Raw genomic sequence first — 5,417 nt, forward strand, 5'->3', positions numbered from 1 at the left:
TGGGCTCTGTGGCGTCTTCCCACCACGGGGGCCTCCTGGGCTTTCCTGCCCACTGTCCTCTAAATCGACTTAAAACTTTCCGTCCAGAAAAAGTGAGTTACAACTTCTCTTGGCCTCTTTACAGAACCTGGCATTTCCTTTCCGTTGCGCATTTAGGACTTTATCTTTCCACTTGCCCTCGGTGGAAATATTTTGCACAACTTTCTCCGAGTTGGGAGCACTGGGAAGGCCTTAGTTTCTAGTGGGAACTGCTGTGGGTATATGTGCGTGTGTGCTAGTGGACGGGGACTTGCTGTGTGCATGTCAGTGTGCACGTGTGGGAAGGTTTTGTGTATTTGAGTAGGAGCCAAAGTGTAAGCACTAGTGTGTGTGCCTAACACGTGTGGAGAGAAGGCTCTGCCCTCCCCCCCAATAAAAAATTCCAGGGAGGCCTGGGACCAGGGGAAAGGTGGCAGGCCCCAGGGGACCCAGGTGGGGAGAATGTGAAGCTGCTTACCCAAAAAGTGAAGGTTGTGGAGGGCTTCTCTCTCTCTCTCTTTTCCCCTTCTCTCCCTCTCCTGCCAACTCAGCTCTGTCTGCCCACGAGGTGCACTGGGGTAGTTCAGGGTGGGAAGCTAGGACTCAAGTTTAGTTTTAGATTGGAGGGGGTCAGGGGAGAAGATTGGATCAGGTTTCCAAGAGTTTTCCATAATTCCACCAAGGTCAAAGGCTAACTCTAGCCTCACTCCTCCCTTTCCTCAAATCTTCCCCTCACCGCCCCCCTCCCCAGCTCATGTTCTGTTCTTTCAGCTGATAATGCAGTTTCCACCCTCAGCATCCCCCTTCCTCTAAGTTCTTGGCCCAGTCCCTGGGTTGTCTCCATTCCCCCTTGGGAATGGCACCTGGGCCCCCAGGAGTGTCAACTGTGGCCTCCTGGGCTTTTAGGGCTCTGGGCCACCCCTCTGCACCAGAGGTTTAAGTAGGGAGATCAATAGCAAACAGTTGTAATGATCTAATTAATTATGGCAAAATTAAAAGCGAGTACAAAATCAATCTCTGATGGTGTTGAAGATGGAATTCAATTGAGAGCCCATCTGTGCACCCCCTCGACCGTATAAATATGCAGCCCAAGGACAGATCTAATGGCTGGGCCTTTCTGGGAATCTCTCTCCCCCTTTCCTCCTCTCCTGCCACCAGGCTTCTCTCGCCCTCACTCTGTCTGGATCTGTTTTGTCCCCTGCCCCTATTCCTCCTTCTCGCCCTGTCCTGTCTGCTCAGTCTCCTGACACTCCCACTTTTCCATTTTCCCCTTTGGAAGGCAGCTCTCCCTGCCTTGCAGGCCTGGGGTGCCTGGACCTGCTTCCCACTCCCAGAAGACGGAGCTTCTCTCCAGCGCCTCAAGGAGAAGGCAGAGCGGTGGGAGGGGGCGGACCATACTTGACCGCCGGTCAGGGCCCTCATCTCAAGTTTCCCGGCGCTCGGGACACTCCAGAGGGGACCAGGGCGCTTACCCGGTAGCGGCTCTCCGGGCTGGCCGGACAGAGCGGCCAGGAAGACTAGCTGCTCATTGCATTCCCTTCCCCTTCGCTCTTTCCCCCGCTTTTATCGGTGGGAGGATCGCATTCCCGCCAGTCGCGGTTTGGGGACGGTGGGGAGGAGCTGTGGAGCCGGGCCTGAGAAGAGCTGTTTCTTGAGAAGGAAGTCGCTGTTCCCATTGAGGAGGCCCCGCCGAGCTCTGGAGTCCTCCGCCCCCCGAGCCGCCTTCTCTCTTTCTCTGTTCACTGCCCCCTCCCGCTCCTCTGCCCTCACCTCTTTCAGACACAAGTCTGGCTGCGGCACAGCTGCCCGGGGCCTCGCGTCGCCCTGACGGCCCCCGCGTCCCTTTCGGCTCCATCCAGCTAGTTCAAAATGACAATGACACGCGCGTGCGAGCGCTACTGCCGCAGACGCCCTGGCGCAACCGCCGCAGCCGGGTTTGCGAAGGATGCGGGTTTTATTCAGTGGCGCTGAGCCTGTTCCAGAGCAGCGAAAACCATCAGAAAAAGGGGGAGGGCAAGGAGTGGGGGAGAGAATCAGCATCTAGGTCAGCTACGGTCAGACCACCCAAAGCCCCAGAACCATAAAAACAAGACCTTTACTTATTTTACTCTTGTGGCCTGTCCCAGCTGGCTCTCAGGCTCCCTGTCACTGCCCTCGGCCTCTCTCTCCTGGAGCCTGCGCCCACTTCCCGGCCCACGGTGAGTTCCCAGGGTTCTTCCTGCCCTCCGAGACCCCTCCCACTCCCTGGTCCCGCCGCTGGGCTCTCAGCGCCCGGGGGAGACACAGCCCGACGCCTCCCCGCCCTCTTTCGCCAGGCCTCCTCACCCCGTTATTAATTGCTGTGTTGACCTGCAGGATTGATTGGCGGCCCCTCTGGATGAGGCTGCGAGGCCTTGGCCTCAGAGCAGCCGCGCAGCCCAGGGCAGAGGGAGGAGGGGGAGGTGCTGGCTATGGGTCCTGAGCTCCTAACGCAGCCCCGCCTGGGACACAGCTGTTTGCCTGGACACCCTTCTCCACCCCCTGACACACACACTTTCCACACACCCTTACAACACTCACACACACACACTCTCACGACCCCCTCGCCAAGGAGACACAAGAAAGTCTCCTTAATTGATTTAGAAATGGAAAGAGGCTTCCTCCCTACGTTAGTCAGATTCTCCGATACATTCGTTAGCCGCGGGTCTAGACCTCCTCGCCCGGGCAGACGTGGCGGATTGCACTGCTAGGACCCGGGCATTATTCCGTCTGAGATTTACTTTGCATCTTTTTTCCCCCCCAGGAACACTGACCGAAAAGTTACATATCCCTGGATGCGGGTAACCCTTACAGCCTCAAACCAAAGCACTTTCCCCAGAAAGAGCCAGTGCCCTGACTCCTGAGAGATTCGGTTCAGCCCTTTTGTTTCAAGTTGGGAAGGGGGTGGGTAGGTGGACGGCTCTGGACCCCGAAGGGTGGAGGGCGGAGGCTTGCAGCCGCCGGGGCAGGGGTCTGAGCCCAAGCGAAAGGACTTTCCCCGCCTCCCCCGCCTGCCTAACTCGGCGCGCGCTTTTGCGTTCTCTCTCTCTCTCTCTCTCTCTCTCTCTCTCTCTCTCTCTCTCTCTCACACACACACACACACACACACACCACAGCAACACTTCCTGCCCCGACCCCAGGCCACAGACCCACCGGCAGGAACCCCAGCAGGAGTGAGCCCGGGACCTGGGCTCCAGGCTAGAGTGGGCGGAGGCTGCAGGAGTGGACTGACCTCGGCCGGTCCCCGAGAGTCCTCTTCTCCTTGGTTCTCTCCCTGTCTCGCCAGCCCCTCTCTCCCCCGTTTCTCCCTCTTCCCCTCCGCTCCGGTCCTTTGTCTGCAGCCACTTCGCGAAGCCAAGCAGCCCGTCCCCACCTGGGCGGCCCTGCCCTTGGCTTCCCAGGGCCGTAGGCGGGTCTCCCCTTCCTTACCGCTCCCGGCTCTGGCGCGTTCTCCGCCCGCTCCTCACACCCGCACAGCTGCTGGCAGAGGAGACCGGGAGGGCGGGCGCCGCGGAGGGATCCGAGAGTAGATTTGGTGCTTGCTCTCAACTCCGGGACAACTCGGCCCTCGGGCTTCTCCCGCCTCTCCCACTGTTCCTTGGCGCTGCAGAGCCCCGCGCCCTCGCCCGCCTGTGGCCCCTTGCTTTCCTCGGACTCTGGCTGTGGCTATTCCGCTTCCTCTGATCAGCTCGGCCTCTGGAGTTGCGCTCCCCCTGCTCAGCACTGAGTTCCCCTTCGGCTGCCCCCGTCTACCGCTCGCCCCCTTACTTCGCAACCCCCCTCGTCGGGTGGACTTGCCGGTAACGCCTGGGACGTCCAGGGCCCGCCGGCACCGTCTCCCTACACCACAGCCAGGTTAGGCTGAGGGCTCAAGGCCTGATGAGAAGAGGGTTAATCATTACTTGGGCACCACACAGCCTCACTGGAACTCTCTCACCCTGGCTTGGGGAGGAACCTGGGAAGGGGTACTTGGCCAGGCGGGAACCTTGACTTTTCCCAAATTAGCTTCCGCAGGCCTTCCAGAGACAGGTGCCTTCTCCATGCCCTCCGCACCCCTTTCACGCCCTTTTCTTCCCCGCCCCTCTCCGCCTTCCACGCCTCCCCTGGGCCGCCGGGCCTCCCCGCACCATCTCATCTCTGCTCTGGCGTTGGCAGGTTGACTGCAGGTCCTGGGAGGACCAACTTGCTTTGTTTGGAACCGGACTGGACGGGATCTCCTTCCCCAAATTTCCGCCAACGGGCCAGCTCCTCCCGACGGTTTTGGCAGATTGGCCCAAAGGGGACCGCGCCAGAGGCCACAATTAACCCGGCTGTTCGGGTGGGGGTGGGGGTGGGGAGTTTAACTGATCCTCAAGCAGCTGCGCTAGTGTAGTGGGGCAGGCGTGCAGGAAGAAGTGGTAATGGAGGAATGGCAGGAAAGAGAGAGAGCAGGGTAGAAAAGAGAGAGAGCAGGGGTGGGAAACATGGGTGTGGTTATGGGAAAGGAAAAAAATCCTGATAAGGGAAGACCCCAGGAAAGCGAGACAGTTGAGGGATCTTCTAGTTACCCTCCTATAGGATAGAAGTTGTCTGGAAAATACCACCCCCTGCCTTGCCTAAATGCCCAGCCCCCCCCCCCTTCGTGCAAGGTTAAGGGTTCAGAGAGCCAGGCACTTATTCCTTCTTCTACTATGGAAATGTTTGGTTTGTAAGTGCTTTCCTATTGGCTAGCTCCATAGAGTAGGCAAGACAGGTGTCATTATCCCTATTTCACAGGCAAAGAGACTGAGGCTCAAAGAGGCCAAAGGACTGTGCAGGCGGCGGCCGCTGCTCCTTCCCGTGGGCTCTGGGGTGAGTGGTCCCTTTAGCTGTTCATAGGTCCATGGGTGTCTGGGTGTGGGTTTGTGTGAAGGGACTAGACTGTGTCCAGGTTTGACTAGGGCCTCACTGCACCCCACTCCACCCCCCAACTTGTTCTCTGTTGGGCAGAACCCTCCACTCCTAGTTTAGACCTGTCTCGACTATTTTTTCTGCTCCCCAGTCCGGTGGCCCACCAGCGGCAGCCACCTGGCAGGCCCGTGCCACTAAGAGGCGGCTTTGGTGGCCAAGTGGCTTGCATTGTCGTTTCCCTTCAAAGGGGCTGAGAAGGGCCGGGCAGGTCGCTTGGACCTCTAGAAAGAAGCAGCCGGTTGAAGGGGGAGGGTCCGGGGAGGATAAAGGCGCAGCACGTGCGCCAGCCGCCACAGGACCAACAGACCGAGAGGGCGGGGCGGCCTGTACTCTGGCCCCCCGGGCTTCACGCAGGGAGCCCAAATATCGGGAACAAAAGCAGGAAAAGAAAAGTGAGAGCAGGAGGGAGGGAGGGAGCAAGGGAGGGAGCGAGGAAGCAGAAATTAGGGGGT

The sequence above is a fragment of the Myotis lucifugus genome, unplaced genomic scaffold (assembly GCF_000147115.1).
Source record: "Myotis lucifugus unplaced genomic scaffold, Myoluc2.0 scaffold_381, whole genome shotgun sequence".
In the NCBI taxonomy this organism is placed as follows: Eukaryota; Metazoa; Chordata; class Mammalia; order Chiroptera; family Vespertilionidae; genus Myotis; species Myotis lucifugus.